This window comes from Mauremys mutica, chromosome 6 (genome assembly GCF_020497125.1).
Source record: "Mauremys mutica isolate MM-2020 ecotype Southern chromosome 6, ASM2049712v1, whole genome shotgun sequence".
Taxonomy (NCBI): Eukaryota; Metazoa; Chordata; order Testudines; family Geoemydidae; genus Mauremys; species Mauremys mutica.
Genome location: NC_059077.1, coordinates 105,035,044 through 105,051,515, shown reverse-complemented (window position 1 = coordinate 105,051,515; position 16,472 = coordinate 105,035,044). Strand labels below are relative to the sequence as shown.

Sequence of the window (16,472 nt, the reverse complement as noted above, 5' to 3'; positions counted from 1 at the left end):
CACAGACAACTCCTCTGAAGTAACTAGATACTGTTGGAGAAAGGATACCATACCAGATGGATCATTGGTCTAATCTGGTATGGCTATTGCATTGTGATTCTATGCAATGCATTTCTATTAGTAGCCTGATTTTCCACCAGTGCTTAAAGACCATAGCACCCACTGATGTCTGGCATCTCTGCAAAACAAGTCATTTCAGCGCAGAAGTTTGTATGTAGATGCATAGCTTAAAGAACCCTGAAATTTTGATTTAAGTTACTTTCCAAAGGTCCCAATACAAACAGACCTTTGGCAGAGGCAGGAATAGAATTAAAACATCTTGACCCCAATTCCCTTCTCTAACCACTAAATTACCATTCTAGAAAGCCAGTTTTCAGTCAGTTTGTAGACTAGTTTTCAGATTTTATTTGAGTTCTTTTTTATCATACAATTTGTTGTTGTTATTTTTGGGGTCTGATTCTAGCCACTAAGGGTATCATTACACATTTCATTCCCCCACGTCTGTTTTTCATCAGCTGGCAAGAGTTTGTTTTCCTGGCCACTAAGAATGGATTGCAATGAATCGTTCCCAAAACACTCTCAGATCCAAATGACTTAAAAGAAATCTAGTTTCTTAGAATGCTGAGATCAGATCAAAATTAAATTAAAGGTAAACAGTACTAAAAAAAAAGCATACTTAGGTCTAGAACTCCCATGTCTCACCTAGTTAGGACCTGAACCCTTGACATCAAATAAACGCTCACATTTCAGGAGATAGCCTTTGATGACTCGACAGTGTAGAACCTCAGAATTCTGGACCCTAGTGTCAGTGAGCTTTCACATTTAAATCCTGGAGAGAGGTGTTCTGTGGGCAGGAGCAGCTCTAGGCATTTTGCTGCCCCAAGCACGGCAGGCAGGTTGCTTTTGGCGGCTTGCCTGCGGGAGGTCCTCCAAAGCCACAGGACCTGCGGGAGGTCCGCCGAAGCCGCGGGACCAGCGGACCCTCCGCAGGCAAGCCGCAGAAGGCAACCTGCCTGCCGCCCTCGCGGCGACCGGCAGAGTGCCCCCAGTGGCTTGCCGCCCCAAGCACGTGCTTTGCGTGCTGGGGCCTAGAGCCGCCCCTGTCTGTGGGTCTTTGAAATGTGCATGTGCAACCTTGTATTACATATTACTGAGGGAGTCCAAGGCATAGATACTCTAATAACACAAAGGCAGAGACACCCTAGTATTTCACAAAGAAACTCCAATTTTTGCACAGGTTCAATATCTTGGTCAGTGCTTTTATTATTGTTTGGGTCGATCAAACAATACTGGATCAGATCAACAGTCCACTTAGCCCAGCATCTTGTCATCTGACAGTGGCCGGTGCCAGGGGCTTCAGACAGAGCAAACAGAACAGGTCAATTTACTGAGTGACCCTGTCATCCAGGCCCAGCTTCTGACAGTTGGAGGTTTGGGGACATACAGAGCATGGGGATGTAACCCTGACCATTTTGGCTAATAGCCACAGATGGAACTATCCTCCATGAACGTACTGAATTATTTTTTAAATCCATTTATACGTTTGGCCTTCACAACATTCCCCACAGGTTGATTGTGCATTATGTGAAGAAGTACTTCCCTGGGGTTTTTTTAAACCCTGCTGCCTATTAATTTCATTGGGTGACCCCCTGGTTATATGAAGGGGAAAACAACACTTCCTTCTTCACTTTCACCGTACTATTCATTATTTTATAGATCTCTGTCAGTTCCCCTCGTTCTTCTCTTTTCCAAATTGAACAGTCCTGGTCTTTTTAATCTCCCCTGATATGGAAGCTGTTCCGTCTTCCTAATAATTTTTGTCACCCTTCTCTGTACTTTTTCCAATTCTAACTTATCTTTTTTCAGATGGGGCAACCAGCACTGCATGCAGTAGTCAAGGAGTGGGCATACTATGGTTTGATATGGTGGCATTATGATATTTTCTCTCTTATTATCTATCCCTTTCCTAATGGTTCCTAAAATGTAGTTCACTTTTTTGACTGCCACTGCACACTAAACAGATATTTTCAGAGAACTATCCATGATGACATCAACATCTCTTTCTTGAGTGGTAACAGCTAATTTAGATCCCATTGTTTGTATGTATAGTTGAGATTATATTTTCCAATGTGCATTATTTCACATTTATCAACCTATTATATGCACTTATTTTTTCCTGAGCGGGTAGCTGACCAACTCCTGTCCTTTCCCATATTAATTTCAAATGTTCCTTTGAATTATGTATATCAGGTAAGTTTCATGCAAAAAATAGCTTTCCCCCCCCCGTCTGGGTTGAATCATTATCATGTACCCACTTTATTGACTATTGATACTAGAACTTAGATCTCCCACCTTACAAGAGCATGCCCTAACCAATGGGAGTATTCTGGGCCAGATCTCTGTCTCCTGTTGAAATTATTCCACTTATATTAATAATTATATTTTCATTGGATCATGGACTTGAATTTGGGCTTCCTCCTCCCAATAATCCACTATCCCAGGATTGTGCATGAAATTTTCAACAGGTCAATATTATCTTCCCCCATCACCTTTTCTTATACCTCTGAATTTCCTGACTTACCTCTGAGTCAAAAGATTAATTTCCTTCTGTTCAATAATTCCATATTTTCAATAATATTAATCTATAGCAACTAAGAGTTCTCTACAGATGGTACCCCATCTGTCACACTCAAATTCAAGGGGAATCTCATGTTACCTAAAGAAACCTGTCCACTATGGCCGAGTTGCCCTTCACCACAGGAAGAAAGCCAACTTTTTTGTTTCAGCTGGCTTTTCTCCATTCCACCATCAGCTAATATGAACATTAAAACAAAACAAAACAAAAACCAAAACCAAATGCATCAGTGAAGTTCCACTTCCCTTATATACTTTTAGCCCAGTGGTTCGGGCATTCATCCAGGATTTGGGAGATCCAGATTCAATCCCCCCTCTGCCAGATGTGTAGAAAAGATTTGAACTCAGCTCTCCCACCTACTAAGAGAGTGCCTTAACCACTGAACCGTGGAGTATTCTGGGAAGATTTTACTCTTAGTTTCTCCTATTGAAGCTGTTCCACTTTGTATAGCGTATCTGAGTAGTCACTGGGCTGAGAGAGAGCAAGTATGAGACTGGCTGTATAGACTGGTGGTTAGGTCACTCACCTGTGAGGGGAAAGCCCAAGTTCAAGTCCCCACTCCAATGAAAACATAATGATTTATATAAGTGGATTAGCTTCTACAGGAGAGACAGAGCTCTGGCATAGAATACCCCATTGCTTAGGGCATGCTCTTGTGAAGTGGGAGATCCAAGTTCAAATCCCTGATCTACATGGGGCGGGGAGAAGAGTTAAACTTGCATCTTCCACATCCTGGGTGAGTGCCCTAAACATTAGGCTTAAGGTGATGGCGGGGAAGGGGAGAGTCACCACAATCTCCTCCTTCAACTGTTTGTGAACACTACTGAGTCCCTTTGTGAATCTTTTGGCTGAAACTATTCGGCAAATTAGTGTCAAATTTACACATTGTTTCAGGTCAACCAAAACTCCATTATTTGGCAAATCAATTATTTGTCTGAAAAAGTTTGCCAAGCTCTACTCATCACTGAAACGCAGCCACCCTGGAGGTGAAAGATGCAGCAATGAACTTTATTGAAACAGAACATGGCACTACTATACTCCCACACAACACTTTAGGAAATACAGTGTGAAACCAGGACATGCAGCTACACAGGCTATTGCTATGACACTGTGCCACCTCTATATATTTATGAGAGAGATGATTTAAATGCAACCATTTAACTGAGAAATAAAACAATATGTCTGTTTTCCACACAGCTCTACCTCCCTGGGCTCACTTTTGTCCGAAAGCATTTTCTTGTTCCGGGTGGCTTCTTCTCTTAGCCTGGCAGAAATTCCCTCCAGCTATCTCATGTGGTAAAGCATCTGATTTGTATTACATGATAAATGCCTTTAGAGTGTGTGTGATTATGTGTATGGACCTGTGTGCACAGAAAAACATTTAAACATGGGGTTAAATCCCTTCCTAATCAAGAGCATTTAAGCGCCTGCTTATGTGATATTCTGAGCAGGGCTATATGTCTGAATTATGCCATGCTTCATTAGTTTCATAACAAACCAAAAAACTCATACCGAATTTTCTGGAAAATTCAGAGGCTTGCAAATCTTTTAGTGAAATTAGGGTGAGATTTAAGTGAACTAAGGCTTAGATGTGCTCAAACTTGGGCTGATTTAAAGTTTTATGTGGAAAATGTGAAACTCAGCAGTTCTAGATGGAGTTTCACTTTGATGTCTGGGTTGTTTGAACACAGAATTCAAATTGAAACTTAATAGGTGCAAACTCAACCAAAGCAAAACTGGAAACAAGTTTGTATTAGCCATTTGATTACCCCTTTGCATTACTGCTGAGTTGTTCACAACGCTAGTAAATGTAGTGGATATAAAGGGGGATCAGGTGTTATATTTACTGATGAAATCCTCTAAAGCAGTGAATACTTAAACACATGATTTCTGCCTCTGTAAGCAATGATACATTTATGTGCATACAGGCTACCTGCCATTCCTGTTTTCACAGTCTGAAAATTAATGATTTATTAGACTACTGTAAGTTATAATTGAGGTGGCTCTTAAAAATAAATGCAACACTTACATACATCAGATTGGAAGGTTTGGGATATAGAGAGGTTCTTACAATACTAAAATGCTGTCAGTGTGTTTGATTTGAGACACTAAGATACTTAGTCAAGCACTTATAATTTATTTCCTGAAAATTATTGAAAACATACCTTATCAAAGAAAGATAATTAATGATTTCTAAAGATATGTTTACGTGAAGACATACTGCTTGTAGGTAGCAGATTTATTTGTATTTGCAAATTGGAGGCAATTGTAGGAGGAAAGAAAAAAGCAACATAGTATCTTTCAGACTAATTAAAATTGATAGACTAGTCCAAGTAAATACAGTGTGAAGTTCAGATTATATGCTTTAGTTATTTTAATTTTCAGGTCAAACAGTACCCTAAAGAAGGTGATGAGTAGAGAGCAAAGTGCTGCCTTTTATGTTTTATTCTAAACCACTCAAATCACTTTGGTACTGGCACAAACACATTTTGTTTATTTCAGCATATTTACATGAAAACTTTAAAAAAAAGACATAGATGAATACATATTTCTGATTAAGTGTGTGCCATGGAAATTGGATAAATAGGACTTCAGGAGATTAAGATGGGAAAACATATGTAAACTTCAAATGCTTGAAGTTGATGACAGTTTCCTACTTTAATACACTTCTGCTTTTGAAATGTTAGCTCTGATAAAAGAATTCCAGAAGCCAAAAAATACATCATTTTCTTTAAAAGCAAGTGGTGAGATGCAAAATACTACACAACTGTTTTGAATTTTGGTTTGTATTTGTACACATTCATATTTTAAATGGTGTATGTGTGGGTGTGTGCATGAAACACAAAAAAACTATGTAAGAACATTAGGGTTTCAAAGTCAAAAACTCAAAGGTTAAGAAATATCATAATTTAGGTTGCTTTTGCATCCTTAGTTATGGCTCCCTTGTGCTTATTCATTATTCTTCAGTCTTTACTTACATGACCACATCCGCATACTATTTTTTCCACAGAACCCCTGCCGCACTCTGTGCTCAGGATAGACAGTGCTCACTTAATGAGCAGCTATTCGGTATTCTGCTTTTTCCTCGTTGTTCAATGTGTGGCCTAGGCCTCATTTACTACACACTATTCAAAGCCTGCTCTGTAGACAGAAATATTAATTTCCTCAAAAGCTTTTCTATGGCACTTCTCACTACAGTATCCTAGTGCTTCACAAATATTACTTTCTTCCCAAAACCTCTGTGAGGTGAGGGGGTAAAATAATCCCCATGTTACAGATGGGGGACAAGGCACAAAATAATTGAAGTTAATAAGTATCTTCTAATTTTGGGTGCCCACTTTGAGACACCTGTGACCTGATGCTTCAGAATACTTCATATTATTTAGAACTTCTTATGTTCAAAGAATAGTTTCTTTGACTTCAGTTGCAGTCGCGAGTGCTTAGTACTTCTGCAAACCAAGTCCCAGGGTCTTAAATCAAGAACCCACAAAATTAGGAATAGAACCAGTGACCACCTGAAGAGTTGGTTTAAGTGTCTTGCCTAACATCATATAGGAACTCTGGCACAGGCAGGTATAAAATCCAATTCTCCTGGACAGGAAAATTGAGTGCTACCAGTGTGACCATCCTTTTGCTTCTTGCAATTCCCTACCTCATTCACTACTTACCTTTCAACTTCTGCAACAAATGAGGCACCTACAGACAACAGCCTTCTTTACTACACTACCATGATTCATCCCCAGAACACAGAGAAATTGCAGGATCAGGGTCTAATGTTGATAGGGTTGCCAGGTGTCTAGTTTTCTACCGGAATGCCAGGTTGAAAAGGGACCTTGGTGGCTCATTAAAAGTCTGGTCGGCAATGCAGCGGGGTCTGGGACTAAGGCAGGCTCCCTGCCTGCCCTAGCTCTGTGCACCTACTGGAAGCGGTCACCAGGTCTCTGCAGCCCCTAGACGCATGGGTGGACATTGCCTCTGCCCCGAGGGCTGTTCCCACAGCTTCCATTGGCCGGGAACTGTGACCAATGGCAACTGTGGGGGCAATGCCTGCAGGTGTGAGGGCAGCACACAGAGCCTCTGTGGCCGTCCATGCATCTAGGGGCTGCAGGGACCTGGCGGTCACTTCCCAGGATCCTCAGTAAACACCGCCGGGAACCCACACTCCTAACTCCCTCACGCCCTCCAACCCGCTGCCTCAGCCTGGAGTCTGCTCCTGCACCCAAACTCCCTCCTGGAGCCCACCCCCCCCGCAATACCCCAAACCTCTGCCCCAGCCCACTTCTGCACCGCATACCCATCATCCCCAGCCCAGAGCCCTCTCTCACACCCCCAAACCCTCATCCCTGGCCCTACCCCAGATCCCACACCCCTAGCCAGAGCCCACACTCCCTCCTGCACCCCAACCCTCTGCCCCAGCCTGGTGAAAATGAGTGAGGGTGGGAGAGAGTGAATGGCAGAGGGAGGGAGGATGGAGCAAGCCGGGGCAGGGCCTTGGAGAAGGTGCAGCGCCGGGGTGTTTAGTTTTATGCAATTAGAAAGTTGGCAACCCTAAATGTTGACTTAATTAAAATATTTGGACATTTCTCAAACCATATGTGATGGGGCGCACTCGCCCCACACCGGATGGGAAGGGGTTAATGCCACATTGTGGGCTGAGGAAGCCACATCTCCTTCTCCCTACTGAGCATGTTCCAGGTGTACCAGTATAAAAGAGAGCAGCCCAGCTCAGTCAGGGAGAGACACGGGGAAGGATGTGTTCCAGGAGCTCCTGCTGAGGATGGCCTCCAGCCTGTGCCAGAAGAGAGCGGAGACGTGGACCGCAGCCTTGGACCCCAGCAGCCCACAGAGCCCCAGGGAGTGGCCACTGCTGGGGAACTAAGAGATCCCAATGCCTCCTAGACTACAACATCTGACACTGCGGTAGGAAGTGACCCAGGGGTGGTGTCGGAGTGGTATCTCCCACCGAGGTAAGCTCGGCGTCTTTCGGTGGGACTCCCCACTGAGCTGGTAGCTGGTTGTTCCACCACTACTAGGGCCTTAGGTGGGGGCCCGGTGGAATCGGGTGGGCCCGGGTGTCCCTACCTGGGCCTCTGGCCCTCCTGCCAGCGACTCCCATGAACTCTGGCCATTGGGACACACTGCCATGACAGTAGGAGCGCTTTGTTTGAACTCCGGCCAGTTGGCCATGCTACCGCAACCGAGAGGGGTGATCCTATAGACTCTGGCCACTGGGCAATTCTACCCCACAGCTAAGCCCAGATGTGCAGAATTGAGTTGGGGGAAATAGGCATATAAGGCTCGTGCACCTGCCCCTATTTCCCAAGGAAGGCGGGTGCACTTGCCCCGCACCGGACGGGGCCGACCTTAATCCTGTCACACCATACCTACAGAATGTGTGTGTTATGACCTTTATATAGATATAGTCAATCAAGTCATATAGATCTGTACTACTATATGGGATCAAAGTCAGTACTTTTTGCTCATTTCAATAGAAACCTCTTTCAATGTGTGTCTGTCTTTGTGATATGCATACTTGTGCATTTGATATTGGGACAAAGTTCCTCCTCTACCTTGGTGGGTCCTGCGCTTATTGGCAGATTTGCTCACCTCAGTGATCTTCCCCACAGTCTGAATCAACTTCTCCTGTGTCTGATCAGGAGTTGGGAGGTTTGAGGGGAACCCAGGCCCACCCTCTACTCCGGGTTCCAGCCCAGGGCCCTGTGGATTGCAGCTGTCTATAGAGCCTCCTGTAACAGCTGCATGACAGCTACAACTCCCTGGGCTACTTTCCCATGGCCTCCTCCAAACACCTTCTTTATCCTCACCACAGGAACTTCCTCCTGGTGTCTGATAACGCCTGTACTCCTTAGTCCTCCAGCAGCACACCCTGTCCCTCTCAGCTCCTTGTGCCTCTTGCTCCCAGCTCCTCACACGCACTTCCTCTCCTCTGGCTCCTCCTCACCTGACTGGAGTGAGCTCCTTTTAAAACCCAGGTGCCCTGCTTAGCCTGCCTTGATTGGCTGCAGGTGTTCTAATCAGCCTGTCTGCCTGAATTGGTTCTAGCAGGTTCCTGATTACTCTAGTGCAGCCCCTGCTCTGCTCACTCAGGGAACAGAAAACTACTCAGCCAGTGACCAGTATATTTGCCCTCAGACTCCTGTACCCCACTGGCCTGGGTCTGTCACAATATGTAAAATATTTGCCTGCTGTATTATTGTCTAGCCCGCTTTGAGGAAGGATGACCCAATGTTTAGAATACTGGCCTGGGACTTGGGACACCCAATCCAACTTTTAACGCCTTTGCTTATAACTGAAACAAATCGGAACAGATGCCATTAGTGAGAAAGTTTTCTTTCTGCATCCCAGAACACTTGGTCAGGTCAGTCTAACCCCAGAATTTAAGAGACACTCCCCCCGCAAAATGGAGCAATGGAGGATAGGTCCACCAATGGGTATTACCCAAGATGATCAAGGCACAACCTCATGGCTCCAGGTGCCCCTAAACTGCCAGAAGCAGGGACTGGATTGCAGAGGATGGATCGCTTGATAAATTGCACCGTTCTGTTCATTCCCTTTGAAGCATTTGGTATTGGCCATTGCTGGAGGACAATATGCTGGGCCCGATGGGCCATTAGTCTGACCCAGCATAACCATTCTTATGTTCTTAATTGTATGGCATTACAAGGTTAAGTGATGCATCTTAAGAAATCCCACTTGGTCATATTTTGCCTACATATCAGAGTCCAGCCAAGTTGCAAAAATCTTTACAGAGATTTCTACCAAGAACTTTACAGGACGGATTAAGATCAGGGACAAAGACAAATATAATGACCATGGGAGTCAACCTATGGTAAAGGGGTATATAAACCACTTTCACCTATAAAAACTTGAGCGAGTCCACTAGGAGCTTGTAAACATTTGACTCTGAAGCCACCTAGGCCCAGACCCACTAGAGATTCAGGATGAAGCACTGGATTAATACACTGGATATGTTGTTTCAATTGGCAGCTCTGCTACTTGATTCCTTTATGGTATTGAGAAAATGACAATCTGTAAAAAAGAGATTTGTATACTTCCTTTCGCTTGCCATTGGTTGTTCTTGTCTATTTAGATGGGAGTTCTCTGGGGACAGGAACTGCCTCTTACTATGTGCTTGAACAGGGCCGAGCACAATGGAGACGTTATCTCCACTGGGACATCTGAGAGCTACTGTAATACAAATAATGAACAACAATAACCCTACTCCAATTTTGCTGAGATTACCTCTCCAAGGGCTTGTCTACACCTTAAAGCTTTTAGCAACAAGGCTCTGTCAACACAGCCTTGTCGCTAAAAGTCAGCTTGTATATATGCTCTTTGTCAGTACTTTGTCGGCACTTTTGCCGACAAAGTACTTCCAGCCCCACAAGCAGCGTTAGCTTTGTTGGCAGGAGCGCCGCATTCACACTGCCACTTGCGTTGGCAAAACTTTTATCTTTTGTGAGGGGGCTCTTTTAAGTACCCGTGAAAGTTTTGTCAATAACTTTGCAGTGTAGGCATATCCCAAGACAGATGTAAGCCTTGTAAACACCATTTCAGTGTAAAGGCGGGGTGGGGAAATTTTTTAAAGAATTTTGTCATGCCCCTCATTCTTGCCATTCTGCTCACTGAAGACCTTTTGTGACGCCACAAGTATAATTCATTCCCTTGTTCTCAATGTGCCTAATTTCTTTATCACAGGTTTTATCAGAGGCATCACATTCTGTAGCATTTTGTCACAACTTGTTCCCTTGTGTGTGTGTCGGGGGGGAGAAGGGGGGATGGAATTCTACAACATTCCAGTTTAAGAGTGGTCATGAAGTACCAATATAGAGGTCCATCTGGCTGTCTCTAATTCTGGTCTGGAGCAAGTTACCGTATCTATAACAAACTTAGTACAGGGTCCTTCACATTCCATTCTCTCTTGCTCTCTCCATTTTTGATTTAACTTTGTAGTTCTCTTTAAATTGAATTAAATCACATTTCTTAGGAAGGTTTAAGCTGTTGCCCAGTATAAAATAGGATATATTTTTTTCTATTGGGTAAGCATAGCTAAATAATTTAGCATTGCTCTTCCTGAAATTTCATGAGAACTAGCTCTCTGAATTACGACATGCTTATTCCTCTGAATTAGGTCTCCCTGGGAAGTGTGCTAGTGCATAGGTGGTCTCTTGACTAGATCAGAGAAGTGGGAGGTGTGAGTTCTGGGTTCTGCTTCCAAATCTGCCGATGACTCTCTGTGTGACTTAGAGTACCTTTCAGGGCCTCAGTTTACATAGCTGTAACACAGGTATATTATTACTTGTCTACCACACAGGGCTAATGTGGTTAATTGTCTCTGAAAGCTGGACAATATTCCCTAAAAGTTCAGAGATGCAGCATAATTTGATATTCCATATGTGCAACTCTTGGATGACAGACACTTTTCCACTTATAATCAAAAGCAGAAAAAATTAAACCAATTAAACATTACTCCTTACTTCCCTCTTCCTGTAGCGCTCTCCTTTCCATCCTCACTCAGGTGATACAAAGATTCTTCACTCTCCAGGCATTATTAGCATAATAACCTCAGCTTCTCAGACTGTGCAAGGGCTGGCTCGAGTATTATGTTCACAAAATTAAGTATTGTAGCCCTAAAGCTTGAGGTTGCCAGTATGCATATAGTTTTAAAGACCAGGATAGGATCATATCACTTTAATAGAAACCCAAGGTGACTTTGCAGAGCATGTAATTTAAATATAAATATGTAACCAGAACAGAGAAAAATATTCTTTGAATATCTGATACCATGGAACACAAGTATGACTCCAATTTCATGGTGTGACTAATTACAGGAAATGACCAACCTCCAGAGTGTATACCAGTATTACATAAAACATATCACTTCCAACTAAAACCCTTATATGTAACAACCAGAATCAATTTGTGATAACAGTAACAGTTCTCATCTCTGCAACTGACCTCATGACATGAGCTTAATAAAATACAAAATCTATTAATAATGGTGCTTTGGAATAGGCAGTTAGACTGTTTAAAGAGAAACACTATACAAAACCTCTTGGTCTTTTGCATAATAGAGAAATGGGGTAATCTGAACTAAATACCATAACTAGAAGAATCTTTCCAATTTACATATCAGTTGTCAAATGCTGGACTGTGAAGAATATCAAGGAAACTTTAAAACTCAAGCACTGTCAAAAAACTCATGGGGATCCATACTATCTAACATGTAGCAAAGTAGGATATAACTTCAACAACAACAACAAAAACAAACCACCTCCACCAATCAATCTTACTCTCCATTTAAGTCAAGAACAAACTGCATTAAGTTGCTTTCTTCTCTATGCATCACCAAACCAAAAAACTCAGAGCAGAAAAACACATTTCCCTGCATGCATTTGAAACACTTTGAAGATTAATTGTTTTTTATTTACTATACAGCATACATAATTATAAGTTAAGGTCAGTTTCCCTTGGCCAGTTATGGAGCAAAAATGTAACACACCACTTCAACTCTATCATCATGCTTAATAGTCAGGTGAAACAGTGCCAAGTTACAGGAAAGCCAGGATTAAAAACAACCAGGGACTGAAGTTCAGCTCCCTCCATTAGACTGATTAACTGCAAGCACTTCTGACAAGCAATATTTTCAAGAGTCTCTGAACAGTTAAGGATTAAAACATGCTGAGCTTTGAGTATGTTCAACAGTATCTTCAGTGCTGAGATTCAATTATACTGTTCATGTTTTCTTACTTCACCCATTACTATGGTATCTGAACACCTTTTGACATTTCTTTTCTCTGTTCTTTTATCTAGTTGGAAAGTTTATCCATCAGTACCCTTCAGCTTTTTAACAGATCCTCCAGGAATCCTGCAGTCATTTCATTGAGTTGCATTGCTATAGGGAGGTAGTGTTAACAAACGGAAGAAACTACCCACCATTCCTTTGGCTAATCTGATTTTTCTCTTTCTATGAACTCCTACTGGCAACAGACTCTCTGGACAATTTGGTGAAACTTACACTTACTGAACATTAGATAAATCAATATTTAAGGTGAGCTGAAAGCAGTACCTAAATTTATGGTAATATTTATAATCTGAGAGTCCGTCAACTGCTTCAAGAAAAAAAAAAAGGAAATGTTTTGGTGTCTCCCCCCCCCCACACTCCAAATTTGTGACATTAAGCTAGAAGCTTAAACTTTCTCGTTCCTCTCTAACGAGGTCAACTTTGTACGGAAATACTTTTATTATGCTGTTTTCCGTTTAGGAGTATCCCCCATAAATCTCATCCCTTTTTCTTAAGTCTTCCTCCTCCCCGCCCCCCAAATGCGCTAGCAGTGCTAGGAACATTCGTAACAATGTCCCCATTTCTGATAAGGCTGATCTGTGGAGGCCTCATATAGGATATCACTGGAGGCCTCAGTTCCCACACTAACTCCCTCATTATCTCCTTCTCTTCCGTCCCTGAAAAATGCATTTAGAAAACAGCAGGTGCCACTGCTCCATATTAATTTCCAAACAGTCTCTCACTGGGGAGGATTATGATTAAAGCGAATCCCTTTGTAGATTCCAGATTTTGCAAATTCCAGAAGTTAGCTCTGTATTAGGTTGATAACAATGTTTCTTAGTATTTTGGTGATATCACTTCAAAATGGTAGAGTTCGTTCATTTCCCCCCAATTTTTTAGCAAGATGTGGACTTCCATCAATGATAAAAATTTCTTTTGGAATCCCTTTCCAAGGAAGTCAAATGATTTTTAAATTAGGCTGAAATTAAACACCAAAATAATTTGTGTGTCCATTGAAGAACAAACAGTGCAAACAGGTATTTTGTATATCTACGTTTATCTTTCTCACAGACAGATTCTACTATATGCGTATGATATACTCACGGCACACCAGAAATTATGCTATACTATCCATAAATGTTTATTTTAAAATGTTTTCATACTTTATTTTTTAAATAATTGGGCACTGTCTTAGCTGAGTACTTATGTTTACCTATCAGAAGGCGGTGTCACTAATTTTCTGAAAAGAGATATATATAATGATACAAGTACACTTTGTTTCAAAGACAGCCTTATGCAGTTTAAATCAGAACCTCTGAATTACAAGCACAGATAAAGGCATTTTCCACCACTGCATTATGAACTGAATTTTTAATTCTGTTTTGTTGTTAGAAGTCAGCAACTTTGTAAATTAAGTCTTAAACAAACCTCCAAATTTGTAAGATTTTGCCTACCTGGAGTTGAGGCTGATCAATTCTTCCAATGCTGGCACCAACATTCTGTCAGTCAAACACTTAACTAGATATCAAGGGCCAGGAGAGCAGTTTCCTTTTATTCCACCTGGAAAAAAATATTGTGTCAGTCACTTTTTTCATGGTCTTCCAAGCATAATAAGAATTCATTATGTTATCTTTGCCTGTCACATTAGGGGTTCATCGGAAAACACACACGAAGGACTGAAGCATAAACTATTTGACTCTGTGACTTACTCCTAAATTTTTAATACAGCATGTACATAAATGAATGGGGCCATCTATCCTTTATTTTATTTGATGGGTCTCTTATGAAATATATTAAGTATTATATTAATTTATAGTTCAATTAATTAAAGAATATATTCATTTAAGATAAGCATTTCTAAACACTGGCATTGAAGTGTACCAAATCACGACATCCAACAGTGGAAAGTAAAATACGTTTTAGACCACACTACGTTAGAACGGGGTTCCATTTGTAGTAGGAAACTGAGCTTAAAGTTGTATCTGCAGTAGGTCTTACACTACTGAACATTGTTTTTCCATTGCTCATCTTACTACTAACTAGTAGAGAATACAGAGTCTGCAGAACTACACACAAGTGATCTATTGATTTTTAAAACTGAAAGGCAAATATTTGTTTGTTGCTGGGTTTTGCTGATATGAAAAATCCCAGAGGCCACAGCAATAGATTCCAATGTTTCTAAATGAAATACAAATATAATAGAAGGTGAAATGTAAAACAAGGCATAAAATATTTATTTTTCATTTTAAAAAATTATTTTGATTAAATAACTAGATGATCACAGCTTTTTCACAGCACTCAGAATGAAAAGGAATGGAGAGAAGTAAGGAAGCATAAGTAAAGGTAAAAATTTGAAAAATACATACACCCTTCACTAGATCTAAATATGTTACAATAAAACAATTCATAGCAATTTCATTATATAATATCTGCTAGAAGATACCTCTCTGGTTTAAACAACAAAGCTAAACCATCCCACCACTCTCTCATATCCTAGCTCCCAAGTCTATGAAAACATAGAGTGCATCATCTCTCACAAACTCACTATCTTGAAAGAACAGCTTTATGGTGAGATTGTATGCTATGCTAATTATGAGGGCATGTAGGCAATGTTCAGAAAAAAATCACAGCTATCTTAAAAACATTTAGAAGTTTATCCATCTGTGTTCTGTATTTCATGGGTACACAGTTAATAAAAAGGAAATTAATGTGGTAATAAGGCCAGGGAAGCAGAATGGTTAATGATATACAGCTGGTCACCATAACACAATAAAGAAATATTGGTCACTACAAGTCTGACAAGGCCGTAACCTTCCAGCTACTGTGAAACTAGCTGAGAGAATTACATTATGTTACATTCTAATAGTTTTTCCATAAAGAATGAACCACATACTTAATTCCATGTTAAAGTGGAGTTAAGGATGAGAGTGCATATCAATAATTTATGGCCAAATACATTACAGTGATGTTGTGATTATCCAAAACCCAATCATCCTAGCCCCCGGAAATTCAATGTTAAATTTAAATGTAAAGTAAATCCAAAGATGATGAAGTATGGAAATTCAATTAGGATACCAAAACAACCTTAATTCTCCTCTGTAGTAACACTATGCAATAACCATATGATTACGATTAAGGCGTGTTAGTATTTGTGGTTTCAGATTAGATTAAACTGATCTTTTAGACACATTAAATTTGTCTCTCTCATCTTCCTTCATAGTGTAAATTGTCATCGAATTCATTCTACACTCAAAGTAAGTGTTATAAGTTTAGGGATAATAGTCACACTATTTTTTTATGTATAACCAAGAGCTTCACTCTCTAAGTGTAAAGCTTAATTCAACCTTAACTCTGCAGCCACAACTAGATCCTCCATAATATGTGGCCATTATTGATGACAAAAAATAGGAAATTAATAGCGAATAAAACTTAGCAATAATGACTTAAATATTATTAATTAGTTCTATTCTCCAAAGTGCCTAGGAGCCTCAATCACAGGCTAGGGCGCCATTGTACAAGGCACTGTACAAACATGGAATAAAAAGCAATCTAAGTAGAAGTATGCTGATTTACATGAGCTGAGAAATTGTCCCTCTAGGATTTAAGTTTACAGTGTTCTTGTAATGTAAATGAAATCCTCTTCACATTGTCCTTCGTGCAGCACACTTGGGGAATGACTTAACAGGTGTCAAGATATTTGACTGTCTCTAAGATTGTCACCGAACTGCCAAAAATGAGCTTTACTAACTTACACAGCAGCAGTTCCAACTTTTGGACATGGTTTATACTACAAATTTTATCCATGTTTGCATCCTGTTAATATAGTTGGCTCTAAACACACTCCATGATTAATACCCAGTTAATAACTAAAACCCTGTGAACGTACAGCTTATCTTCAGGGACTTTCCTTATTGTGATGCTATTTACATGTTCTTTCTCTCCTACCCTAGAACTTTAGATTTTTTTTTTTAAAAAAAACCTTGTTTCCTATATTTAGCTGAAAATAAAGTATCACATCACTTATATTTGAAG

The 16,472-nt window shown here is 40.8% G+C and overlaps 1 protein-coding gene across 1 annotated transcript in view; it reads right to left on the bottom strand.

Annotated features, from left to right (window-relative positions):
• The window catches only part of PTPRD (protein tyrosine phosphatase receptor type D), a 1,658,801-nt gene that overhangs the window by 1,187,755 nt on the left and 454,574 nt on the right, over nt 1-16,472 (bottom strand). Inside the window, exon 6 of the mRNA XM_045020490.1 lies at nt 13,895-14,000. The gene's annotated coding sequence lies outside the window, so the exon portion shown is untranslated. The remainder of the gene's footprint in view (nt 1-13,894; nt 14,001-16,472) is intronic.